Genomic DNA, 13,038 nt, shown 5'->3' with positions numbered 1-13,038 from the left:
TCACAGAAGGTTCCAGAAACAGGGTCCTGACTAACTAGGTGCTAATTTTTCTTCTTTATTGGTAGATGCTAGCTGTCATGTGTCTACTTGAACTCTTGACAGTTTTGAGAGTGAAGGTGACTCTTTGTTGTTCTTTCACTACCCCACAATCATTCACACTCAGAAAAAGAGGAGCCTTGCCCTGGTTTGATTGGGAAGGTCGAGAATCATCCTCTAAGCTACTTGGCCATGCGACGTCTGATTTAGCATCAGGCGTGTGCGTCCCAGAGGGCTGTTTTCAGGCACGGCTGTATGTGGCTTATAGGCTTTTAAGTCAACGACCATCCCACACAGGAGGTGTGGGACCACTGGCATAGGGGGGTCGCAGTGATGCGGATGACTAACCCATGTGACCTGGCCCACACCTGGCCCTCTGCTTAGCCAACCTTTCCAGCCATTGAGGTACAGGCCATGACTGCTTGAGCATACCGGTTGCTTTGTTTGTCCAGACAGAGGCAGTCAACTCAACACCTAGGGGATCTTAGGGGCTCAGAACGAAGCAGATGGTGGGTAGTTTTCACTCCAAGCAAAAATGCACCTGGGAGACGTCAAGGGCCTGCAAACCGTCCCCCACTGCATCTGAGTCATCAGCTCCTTGGGGCGCTGAGTGATTGAGTCTTCAGTTGAGGGAGGTGCTCTGTCTCTATCTTAGAGATAATTTCCTTTTATTTTTAGAGAACTAAGGCTCTGAGGAAGCAAAGCCTTTACCATGTATTCCAAACAATGTCTTGTTTCTTTCCTTTTTTTTTTTCCAATTTGGAGTCTCACTCTGTCATCCCAGCTGGAATGCAGAGTCATGCTCACAGCCACTATAGCCTCGACCTTTTGGGCTCAGGCGATTCTTCCACCTCGGCTTTTCAGGTAGCTAGAACCACAGGTGTGTGCCACCATGCCCAGCTAATTTTTTGATTTATTGTAGAGACAAGGTCTTGCCAAGTTGCCCAGGCTGGTCTCAAACCACTGGGTTTAGGCAATCCCTTCATCTCCACCTCCCAAAGTGCTGGGATTGCAGGCATGAGCTACCGTGCCTGACAACAATGTCTTGTTTCTAATGACGGCAAAAGGTTTGGCAACTGAGACTAGGTGAAGTCATTCAGATTCAAGAAAACCATTTCACCCTTGCTATTTAATTTCCATTTCATTTCACCCTTGCCAGACCTATAGTAACAGCAGTAATAAGACAGCTAATTGGTGCTAGGCACATGTTAAATATGTAACAGAGGATTGTATTTGACTCTCTAGGCAACATCGTGAGAAGTAGGCATTGCTACCACAGTTCAGTGCAGTTTACTGAAAGATAAACTGAAACACAGTGAGGTAAAGTGATGGCCACAATCCCTCAGCTTGGTGAGCAGGGCCACCGCCTGCCCAAGTCTGGGAACCCAAGCATCTTGTCCCCCATCTTTGAGCTGGACACCACAGACCAAGACCCACGGGGTTTTGCTTTCTCATTTTAACATCTCTAAATCAAGAATTTCAGCTGGGTGTGGTGGCTCATGCCTGTAATCTCAGCACTTTGGGAGGCTGAGGCGGGAGGATTACTAGAGCACAGGAGTTCAAGACCAGTCTGGGCAATATAGCGAGACCTGGTCTCTACAAAAAAATTTAAAAATTAGGTGGACATGGTAGACCGTGTCTGTAGTCCCAGCTACTCAGGAGGCTAAGGTCGGAGGATTGCTTGGGCCCAAGAGTTTTAGTCTTCAGTGAGCTGTGAGCATGCTACCTCACTCTAGCCTGAGTGAAAGAGTAAGCAGAGTGAGACCCTGATGCAAAAGAAAAAAAAAAGAATTTCTCATTGGCATTTTTTTTCTTATGTGTATGTCAACTAATGGTCCACCTTTTAATCAATGGCATCTTGGATTTTGCCTAAATTATGGGTAAACAGATGGTCACACTTAGCAGCTAGTTTAAACGCCTGGCCATAGTCAGCACATACACTTTGGATGGTCCAGTCGTTCATTCAGAATATAGAAAAGAAAATTTCTCAACATGAAAGCTGCCGTCTCTTCCCGGGGGTCCCAAAGTCCTAAGACCATTTTAAATGTTCTGTTTTCATTTTGACGATAATCTGTTGAAAATAACATAAGCATTTTTGGGATCTTCTGGGTGACTCTTCTATGAGTGATCACCACCACAACTTGGGCTTCCAGCTTGTTGTGTTCATGGTTTCTTTGGGAGCAAATGTCTCATGAACTTTTCCAAAATGAGGCCAGAGACTCCTGGGAATGGAGGGTCATCTTCTCACACTTGAGGGTCCTCCTAGGAAGGTGGGAGCATGTTGCCCGCTGCTCAGAATAGTTTTTGAGCTCATCCTTTTTGATGCCTTTCAGTGCTTCTGTTTTTTGTTTCACTTCTTCCACATTGACAAAACTTTTCCCTTTGGAGACTTTTTTCATCTGGGGAAACAAAAAAAAAAGTTGCTCGGGACAAGATCAGGTGAATAGGAAACGTGGGACATGGGGGTCATGCTGTTTTTGGTCCAAAACTGCTAAACACTCATTGTGTGGGAAGGTACTCTTGTAAATCACCCATCATGAAATGAGCAAACGCATTGAAAAAGGTCTTCAAAAAAAATTCACTGAAGTCAAACTCAGCCTCTCACAACAATGCCAGGTGGTACTCTGATGCTGATAGGTTCCTAGAGCACTTTCCTAGCAGGGGAAGCCTATACTACACAGAGCCCACCCTCCAAAAGATAATTCTGGGGTTTTCTGGGTCCCCCCCCCAATATGCTTTTAGCAATGTCCCCTTCTCTCTCTCTCTCTCTCTCTTTCTCTCTCTCTCTCTCTCTCAATTAGAGTCTCATTCTATTGCTCAGGCTGGAGTGCAGTGGTATACTCACGGCCACTCCAGCATCAACGTGCTGGGCTCCAGCGATCCTTCCGCCTCAGCCTTCCATGTAGCCAGAACTACAGGCGTACACTACCACACCCAGCTAATTTTTTATTTATTGTAGAGACAAGATCTCGCCAGATTGCCCAGGCTGGTCTCGAACCTGTGGGCTCAGGCAATCCACTCACCTCAGCCTCCCAAAATGCTGGGATTACAGGCTGAGTCACTGAGCCTGGCGGTCCTTTTTCTATTAGCCCACTGAGGCTGCACTGGAAAGCCTCATAGAGTTCATCAAAATGGGATATTTATACTTAGGAATGTACTTAGATACAAGGTGATTGTGGCCAAGATAGTGACCTTTTCTACCACTGGCTGCTAAGCAGTGGATCAGTGTCCAGAGGGAACTTTCTAGCGGAGAATCCCAAGGCATCGTCTTTGGCCCACACTGAGATGAGGATTTCCAGGTCTATCACCTAATTTGCAGATGATATGGGACCAAGAAAGATAAACTGGCTAGACTCAAAGGCCTTTAGTGCTGGGAAATTGGGCTCAGCCCAACCAGGTGATACTTCACCACAAGAAAAAGTGTAGTACCTGATGAAAAAACAAAAAACCCAGCAGGATGGGGAGTGGGCAGAGCTTATCAATGGCTCATACTTTTAAAACTATTTAAGTAGACAGCAAATTCTGCCTGGTCAGTGGCGTGGTATCTTTTCTGCTGGCTTACTTGTCTCAAGCCCTGTTTCTAGTGTCTAGGGCTTTACATGGATAACCTCCCTAATGCTCACACCAACCTTTTTGGGAAGTATTAATGTCCTTTGACCTGTGTAGTCCCTGTCTGAGTGGCACCACTCAACATGTGTGTGAATGACCAGGAATCTTCAAAAGAGAGACTGGATGGGAAGGTGATTTGGAGCCATATTTGAAAAGATAAGGAACGCTCCAAAGGACGAGAGTTCTTTTCAGCCACCGGAGAAGATCACTTTTGTTGATATAAAAGAGATCTTTAGGTATTTGGTGGGTGTGGGGAGAGTGGCCAGGTTACTTCTTCTGGGACAGAGATGACAGCCACAGGAATGCAGAGTAGTGGCTGAGGACAGGAACCAGGACTCAGGCAGCCTGGACTGGATCTGGGCTCTGCCACTGTGACTGTGGGTGACCCAGGGCCAGTCTCATGGTTTCAGGACCTGAGTTTTGTCAGCTGAAAGTGGAGATGAAGATAGCACTCACGTCTGGGTGAGGACCAGATGAGCAGATGCGTGAGATGCCCCCTTCATAGGGCCAGGCCTGTGGCAGCTGCTGTTATGATTGAGTGAGGAGTGCCATCCAAGATGCACCAAGCAGCCCAAGGGTACCACGTGTTCTCACTTCATGGAGACATTTGTCCACCAACAGTGTCATCACCTGGTCAGTGTGTTGTGCTAAGCAATTTAACTTTTCAAGGTCCCCATCAAACATTATGGTTCCATGACTTTGAGGATCTTTTTTGGGGGGCGGGGGTTACAATTTTATTTTATTGTTTATATTTATTTTATTTTATTATAAATATGTGGGGTACAATTCAGGGTTAGGTATGCAAATGTTGATTATACAGGTACTCTTGTTGATGAGGTATGCCCCTCCCTCCCCTAGCAGTTTCCCTCAACTGCCAATCCCAACCCCCCTCCCCTGACAGTTTCCCACTACTGCCAATTGCTTTCTTATAGTATTGTAATTGTTCAAGGTCCGCTTATGAGTGAGAACATATGGTACTCTGTTCTTTGTTTCTGTGATAGATCACGGAGTATGAGCGACTCCAAATCCTTCCAAGTTACTACAAAGCCCATATGTTTGTCCTTCTTTATGACTGCAAAATATTCCATTGACTCTGAAGATCTTAAAGAAATTCTGTGACTATGTTCATGTTTGCTTGCTTTCTTTTTTCTTTTTTTTTTCTGAGTTGTGGTCTCATTCTTGCCCAGGTTGGAGTGCAGTGGCACAATTACGACTCACAACAGCCTCAACCTCCTGGACTCAGGCAGTCTTTCTGCCTCAGCCTCCTAAGTAGCTGGGGCTACAGGTACAAACCACCACACATGGCTAATTTTTTAAAGTTTTTTGTAGAGACAAGGTCTTGCTGTATTGCCCAGGCTGGTCTTGAACTCCTGGGCTCAAGCAGTCCTCCCACCTCATCCTTCCAAAGTGCTGGAATTACAGTCATGAGCCTGGCTTCTTTCTTGTAAGGGATAAACGATCTCATAATTGGCAGCAGGAAGGATACAGTGTCTCCTACAGTGAGACAGTATATCGGGCAGGCCAAGTGTGGAAACCACAGACCCCAACGTCCACTGGCTTAGGGAAGCCATGCCTTTGTCTCTTGTGGGCCCTCAAGGACCTGAACTGAAGGAGGTGCTGTCATTTTTAACACTCAGCTTCCAAGGGCTCTCAGGGCATCTCTATCTGAAAGCGGGAGGTGCGTTCCAGGAAAGGTTTAGGGGTCAGGCCTGGAGGAGACACATGGCACATTTGCCTATGTCTTGTGGCTAGAATCCAGCTCTGGGGCCATCCTGGGAAGCAAAGATGGTTCTTGGGAAATGTAACGCAAGCCATGTACACATGGGAATTGATGTCGGCAGGCAGTGGGCAGTTTCAGTGGACATTGAGAAGGAAGTTTGTGTTAGGTTCCATTAGTGATGGTATCTTTACTCAATTTTTGACCCATTCCCCCTATTGTTCTGATGAAGCTACAACTTGGATGTGACTCATTTTTAAAGCCCAAACACCAGTTACCTCTTTTGTTACTTTAATTTTGTCAGTTAGTTTTAGGAGAGATGTAGTAAGTTCACCTTTACCTATCAAAGGCAGCAGAGAAAGAGCCGACTAAGATCCACTTTCATCTTGGAGAGGACGCATCTGAATAATGAAAGAATCTACCAGTAACCAGCATGCCAAATATTTGTCTCTAGAAAGTTCATCAGGAGCCAGGCACAGTGGTTCATGTCTGTAATCCCAGCACTTTGGGAGGCAGAGACAAGAGGATTGCCTGAGTCCAGGGGTTTGAGACCAGCCTGGGTAACTTGGCGAGACCTTGTCTCTACAGTAAATCAAAAAATTAGCCAGGTACAGTGACACATACCTGTAGTTCCAGCTACTTGGAAGACTGAGGCTGAAGGATTACCTGAGCCCAGCAGGTTGAGGCTATGGTGGCCGTGAGCATACCGCTGCACTCTAGCCTGGGAGACAGAGGGAGACTCAAAAAAAAAAGTTCATCAGAGAAAGCGAAACTCATTTCATGCTGAAGGGGAAAGATTGTATTAATCAGGCAGGGTATAACTACACTGATTTTTTAACCACCTCTGTTCTTTTGAGGTTATTTTTAACTTGTCGTAGTTATGTTGTTGAGATTTTTTAGATGGCACACCAGTACAGTTAAATAGTTAGATCTCTTATTTCCTCTCAAACTACAGTTTTCTGCTAGGTTTTTAAAATCTGAGATCATTTCCTTCCCTTAATATAGTTGATATAACTATTAGTGGTCATTTATAAGTACGCTTCAATCCTTAGCCTGGGCAACATAGTGAGACCTCATCTCTACAAAAAATTAAAAAATGAGCCAGACATGGTGGCACATGTTTTTAGTTGCTACTGGGGAGGCTGAAGTGGGAAGATCACTTGAACTCAGGAGGTCAAGTCTGCGGTGAGCCATGATCGTACCACAGCACTCCAGCTGGGCAACAGAATGAGATCCCCAACTTGGGGGACAGGGGGAAACACACCTCATCCATCAAGTTTATTCATGTTAAATGTGTCTCGTTCATTGAGCATTTATTAGCTGGTTGGAGACCCACGGTGAGGTAAGGTATAAACTGAGTACAATGTCATGGTAGGTACAGGACTCAACAAATGTATACCTGCCTATTGTGGGCCAAGCATGTGCAGGGGCCCTGTGCAGGGGACACTACTGAGAATGAGGTGGGCAAGGTCGCTGCCCTCACACCCGGCCTGCAGTCAGCCCCGGTGGCAGGCAGTTGGGCGTCCATCGACTGCAATAAGTGATGGAGACAAAGGCAAGTGTTTCCAGAGACGGGCGAGGCTCCGGGCTCTGATAGGTGGAGGCTGCCACGGCCTAAAGGGACACCCATGTGACTGTGTCCTTTGGCCTTGGGAACCGCAGTGGTGGCACACAGCAGCAACAAGATTGCTCCGAGGTCAAAGTCCACGGCAGCGGGTCTGCAGGTTCACCCTTGGCTTTCGCATCCCAGTGTTGGTTGTGAAGAGTGCTGGGATGCTTGGTTGACGTAGGGCTCCTTTTGCGACCCAGATAGTTTCAGTGGGACCATGCTTGTTGGTGTAAAATGCTAAGTGAAGGTCTTGTTTCATGACAGGGTGTTGAGATGCCCTAAGCCATCCTTCCTGGTGTGCCAGATATGGTAATCAGATGGTAGCTGGACAGCATGGGCATTGACCTTCAACTCCGCCCTCCCTTGGAGAGTGAGGCACAGATGCTCCAGGGCAGACGTGGCTTAGCCACTGGCAGCAAGAAGGAAGGAAACAACATGTCAGCCCCTGGAAGCAAGTCAGAGTTGTGAGCGACACAGCATGATGACATGAGGTGACCCCAGGTGCTGGAGTCTGGAAACACCCGCCCCCACACCTACAGAAAACACCTCACTTTCCCATTTGTGGATGGGCTGGTTTCTGTGCTTCAGGATCACGCACTGCTTAGAGATGGGGATGGCGCAGGGTTTGTTTTCTTTATTCATTCACCAGATGTGTACCTGTCTCATGCCAGGCACCATCAGAAGCACCGGGAACATAACCATGAATAAAACGCTGGCCTCCCAGAGCTCACAGACCAGTCTGGAGAAACAGATGCCAAGCAAGGCGCATGAGTAAAATGTTGAGTTGAAACAAAAAAACTGAATAATGCAGTTTTAATTCACAAGCAGGCCCTAAACACCGGGTATGTGAGCACAAGGACAGGAACAACAATCACCCCCAGAAGGAAGGAGGGGCGGGAGGGAGTTTAGGGGTACACAGCTACCCACTGAGTACTGAGTCTACTAACAGGGAGGGAGGGCTCCCTGGAAGCCCAAACCTCCCCCACACGCAATTGACTTATGCAGCAAATCCTCACATGTACCCCAGAGCTCTAAAATAAATCATAAAAACAATGTTGAGTTGCTATTGGTGACGACATCTAAAGAGAAAAATAGGAAAAGGGGAGGGGCTTAGTAGTCAGGGGTGGTGTCGATTTCAGACAGAGTCCCGAGGGAAGGCATCACCGAGAAGGGGTTGTCTGGTAAAGGTCGAAAGAATTGAGGCAAAACCTGGCAGACAAGATAGCAATGACCTTGAACCCAGAATGTACCTTTTATACTTGAGGACCAGGCCGAGTGTGGGGATGCACACTTGTAGTTCCAGCTACTAGGGAAACTGAGGTGGGAGGATCACTCAAGCTTGGGAGGTCAAGGCTGCAGTGAGCTGTGATTGTGTGACTACACTCCAACCTGGGTGACAGAGGAAGACCCCAGCTCAGAAAAAAAAAATCATCTTTGGGAGGACAGGGCAGGAAGATCACTTGAGGCTAAGTTTCCTGCTTTGAAGAAAAAGTAGTGTTCATAAGGTCTTGTCCATTGAATCCAAGGCGTCTTCCAGCTCTGAAACTCAGGTGACTACTGAATGATGATCCGGCCAGAGACTGGACTGGCAGTTTGGCGTCCTGGACTCCTGCAGGCCCTCCCTGTTGTGGTCCTCCCTCTAGCCTTGTGGGCTTCAGTGCTGGCAGACAGATGAGATGCCCCAAACTAGGTCTGCAGGGGATGTTTAGGTGCCAGCCCTGATGGGACACAGTTCCCTGGAAAGCCTGGGCTTCGGGGACGTTCCCAGATCCCAGCTCCCTGGGAGACCCCTCTGTGCACCTGGTACCCCTCTCCACAGCTTCAGCAGGGCTGTCCAGTATCAACCCTGGAGTTCCTCTGACTCTCAGAGACCCTGGTCATCAGGCCGCAGGCACTGTGTCTGCTGCATGGGTGTTAGGGTTGTGGCTATCATTTATCATTTTTCTTTTTCTCTTATGTCTTTTTCTTGCCCTCTCTCTCTCTCTCTCTCTCTCTCTCTCTCTCTCTCTCTCTCTCATTGAGACAAAGTCTTGTTCTGTCACCCAGACTGGAGTGCATTGATCATAGCTCACTGCAGTCTCAGACTGCTGGGCTCATGTGATCCACCCACCTCAGACTCAAGAGTAACTGGGACTACAGGTGCTTGGTATCATGCTCAGCGAATTTTTTTTTTTTTTGTAAAGATGAGGTCTTGGTATGTTTCCCAGACTGGTCTCAAACTCCTGGGCTCAAACAATCTTCTCAAGTGGCTAGGAGTACAGGCTCAAGTCACTATGCCTGGCTGATTTTTTGGTTTTTGTTTTTTAGAGATGGAGTCTCACTATGTTGCCTGGGTTGGTCTCAAACTCCTGGGCTCAAGTAGCTGGGACTACAGGCACAAGCCCTCATGCCTGGCTAATTTTTTATTTATTTGTTGTTTTGGAGAGACAGGGTCTTGCTCTGTTGCCCAGGCTGGAATGCAGTGGTGAGATCATAGCTCATTGCAGCCTCAACCTCCTGGGCTCAGGTGATCGTCTCACCTCAGCCTCCTAAACAGTTGGGACTATAGGCGTGCACCATCATACCCGACTCGTTTTTTAAATTATTTCTATTCTTTTATTTTTATTTTTTTGAGTTGGAGTCTCACTCAGTCGCCCAGGCTGGAGTACAGTGGTACACTCACAGCCACCCCAGCATCGACTTGCTAGGCTCTGGTGATCCTGCCGCCTCAGCCTTCCAAGCAGCCGGAACTACAGGTGCACACTACCATGCCCAGCTAATTTTTTATCTATTGTAGAGACGAGGGCTCGCCAAGTTTCCCCGGGCTGGTCTGGAACCCATGGGCTTAGGCAATCTACTCACCTCAGCCTCCCAAAGTGCTGGGATGACAGGCTGAGCCACTGAGCCTGGCCTAATCTTTTTATTTTTTGTGGAGACAGGGTCTTGCTGTGTTTCCCAGGCAGGTCTCAAATGCCTGGGTTCAAGTGATCCTCCCAAGTAACTGGAACTACAGACACAAGCCACCATGCACAGCTAGATACAGGTCTCACTGGGTGGCCCAGACTGGTCTCAAGCTCCTTGCCTCAAGTGGTCTTTCCTGCCTTGGCCTCCCAAAGTGCTGGGACTACAGGTCTGAGGCACTGCACCAACTGCCTCTCTCACTTTTTGATGCTCAGCTCATCAAGAAACGAGTTGAACTAGCAACTCGCAGGTTGTTGGCCACGTGCAGGCCTGAGGGTAGACACTGCCTAATTGTTGTACCTTACCCGCCAGTGTGAGAAGCAGACATCTTTCTTCCTCTGTTCTATACACTGCTCACCTGCAGTGCCCCCAGCTGCTACTGCCACTCCTGCCTACCCCTCGGGTGGCAGAGCCACCAAGCAGATTGGAGTCAATGTGATGTTTTACCCCTCACCCTCTCCAGCCAGGCAGGTTCCCATTGACGCACCCCTCCGGTGAATTCCCGAGGGGAAGTGGTTCTCCAGAATCTCTCCGTCGGGGTTTCAGGCATTGCAAATCTAAAACAGCAGCTTCAGCACTTTCTGGTCTGGGAGAAAGAGGGTCTTCTTCCCCAGTCATGCCTGAGGCAAGTTTGGTGACCTTGGAGTCAGGTCAGTGTCACGCCTCAGACTGGTGGCACTACCACCTGACTTAGCGATGACTTGTTTTAATGACTCAAAGTTCATATGGGTTTTGGAAAAATAAAAACACTCTGAAATATTTAACATTAGATACAAACGTAAAATAGCATCTTCAGAGAGTAGCTTAGGGAGCCCCAGGGTCACAGTGCACAGTGGCTGTCTGAGCGGGGCTTTTCAGAACGGAACAGGACAGTGGCTCAATGCATACACTTAGAACTCATGTGGGCCCAAGTGTGAATTCTAGCCACACAACTTGCAGAATGACTCTGGCCGAGGTACAGGTTCCCTCTGAGATGTGGTTTGCTCCGCTGCGTGATTAAAATGAGAACAGCCTCCTTCGGAGAACTGCTATGTCAGTGAGAGGGTGGCCAAGGGCATCTGTGCGGAACCTGGCACACCGTAGGCAATGGTACCTGCTAGCTACCATCCATATTGAAGTAGAAAGTCAGAAATGCGAGGTTCGGGCCAAAAGTTTGGGGTTCGCAGTCTGGTGGCCCGGGGTTGAATCCCAGCTCTGTCACTTACTGTGCAACTATGAGCAAGTGACTTGACTATTCTGTTCCTTGGTGTCCTCCTCTGTGGAAGAGGAATTGTGATGGTCCCTACCCCAGGGAGTCATTGTGAAGATTAAATGAGTTAATGCCATTCGGGAAATATCTGCATGCCTACTGCGTACCGGCTGCCATCCTGGGAACTAGAGACTTAGTTAATAATGAAGGCAGAAACCTCTATCCTTGTGGGACGTACATTGTGGTGAGGGGAGACTGGGGATAGTTTGAAAAATCAAGCACGTAATTCACGTAAAAGCGTTAGACAGTATGTGCTGATCACATGTTCTAAAGGGCTTTGGCAACTGTGTAAAGTACTGCATAAATGTGAGTGATCAACAGTGATAATCAATGTATTATTATTCCTGTTATTGCTACCACTGTTTACCATTTTAGTATATCCCAGTTTATAATAAAAATATGATGCAAAGTAAGATAAATTCTGCATTACAGTATACAAGGAGAGGGGCCCCCAAACTCCAGAATTATCCTTTAGAGGGTGAGCCCCTTGTGATACAGGCTTCTCCCGCTAGGTAAGTGTTCTAGGAACACATCGGCATCCGTGGACCAGCTGGCATTGTTGGGAGAGGCTGCATTCGGCTTCGGTGAATTTTTTGTGGAGAGTCTTTCAATGCACTTGGCCATTTCATGATGGGTGATTTATGAGCACACCTGCCCACACTGTCCTGAGTGTTCGGCGCTCTTTGACCAAAAACGACCCAACCCCCCTGCACCACTCTCCCTATTCACCCAATCTCATCCCAAGTAACTTTTTTCTGTTTCCCGGGATGAAAGTTATCCTCAAAGGGAAACATTTTGCCCATATGGAAGAAGTGAAACAAAAAATGCCAGAAGCCCTAATAGGCATCAAAAAGGACCAGTTCAAAAACTGTGAGCAGTGGAAAAAGCGTCTCGATAGGTGTATTGCATCAAACGGAGAGTTCTTTGCAGGTGACTGAAGTTTAAACATGTAAGAATAAATACATGATTTTTGTATAAATAAATTCTGGGGTGGTCTCCCTCGTAGATGGCTTGAATATGAACTTTCAGGCAGATGGGAAAGTGTGTGTTCAGAATTTCTCAATGGTGTTCCTGAGTTATGTAGGACTCCAGTGTGGAACAGGACTTGTCTTAGCTAATACTGTTGCAGGACGTTAGCTCTAGACTCCAGAACCATATCCTTCAGATTGGGTCTGGACAACAGGTTGAACTCAAGGCAGCACACTCCAGATGACCGTGTGTGTGTGTGTGTGTGTGTGTGTGTGTGTCTCCAAATAGTTAACAATGATGACAGAGTTACTTGGGGGCCCACCAGGCAATGTTCAAAATATGCTTTCCAGCACTCAGGTTCCCTGACTTTTTTACCTAGTGTTTTGGCAAGCAATGGCTGTCTCTAAGTAACACTGAAAAAGTCCTTTTTCAGCAAAGCCCATTCAAAAGCCTCCAGGCTCGCAGGCATTCAGCAAGCACATGAAGTTTTTTTTCTTTTTCTTGCAAGACTTAGCTGGGCAATCAAGGTCACTGCTACCCAGGGAGCCCCACAGCACAGGAAGCCCATGGTGGTGGCTGGGACTGGAGCTTTTGCTGAGCTCTTGGCTCCCCGCCTTCCCCTTTCCATGATGGGTGATCATGCGATCAGGAGGCTTTTGAAGTTGCAGAGTGGCAATTCTCCCTACCAGGGCTACCAGGCCTGCTGCAAAAACTGGATTCCTGCAATCCACTTCACACTCTCCATGTTGGCAATGTCTCGAGTCTTCTCTTCTAGTTATTTTGGAATAGACATGGCTGTCCACTGCAGTCACCCTCCTCTGATGTTTGGGAGTCATCTCTCAGCTTGCTTGTCACTCCTGTTTTGCTACTTTTCTGTGTCAAAGTTTTTGTGTAGTTGACTCTCCCCTG

The 13,038-nt window shown here is 47.5% G+C and overlaps 1 protein-coding gene across 1 annotated transcript in view; it reads left to right on the top strand.

Moving 5' to 3' along the window:
* The window catches only part of PPM1H (protein phosphatase, Mg2+/Mn2+ dependent 1H), a 188,592-nt gene that overhangs the window by 39,360 nt on the left and 136,194 nt on the right, over positions 1–13,038 (top strand). The window lies entirely within an intron of this gene.

Source organism: Carlito syrichta, unplaced genomic scaffold (assembly GCF_000164805.1).
Source record: "Carlito syrichta isolate Samal-C Ts95f unplaced genomic scaffold, Tarsius_syrichta-2.0.1 Scaffold301892, whole genome shotgun sequence".
Taxonomy (NCBI): Eukaryota; Metazoa; Chordata; class Mammalia; order Primates; family Tarsiidae; genus Carlito; species Carlito syrichta.
Note: the sequence above shows the minus strand (reverse complement) of the source record. Positions and strands in the feature narration are given on the sequence as shown.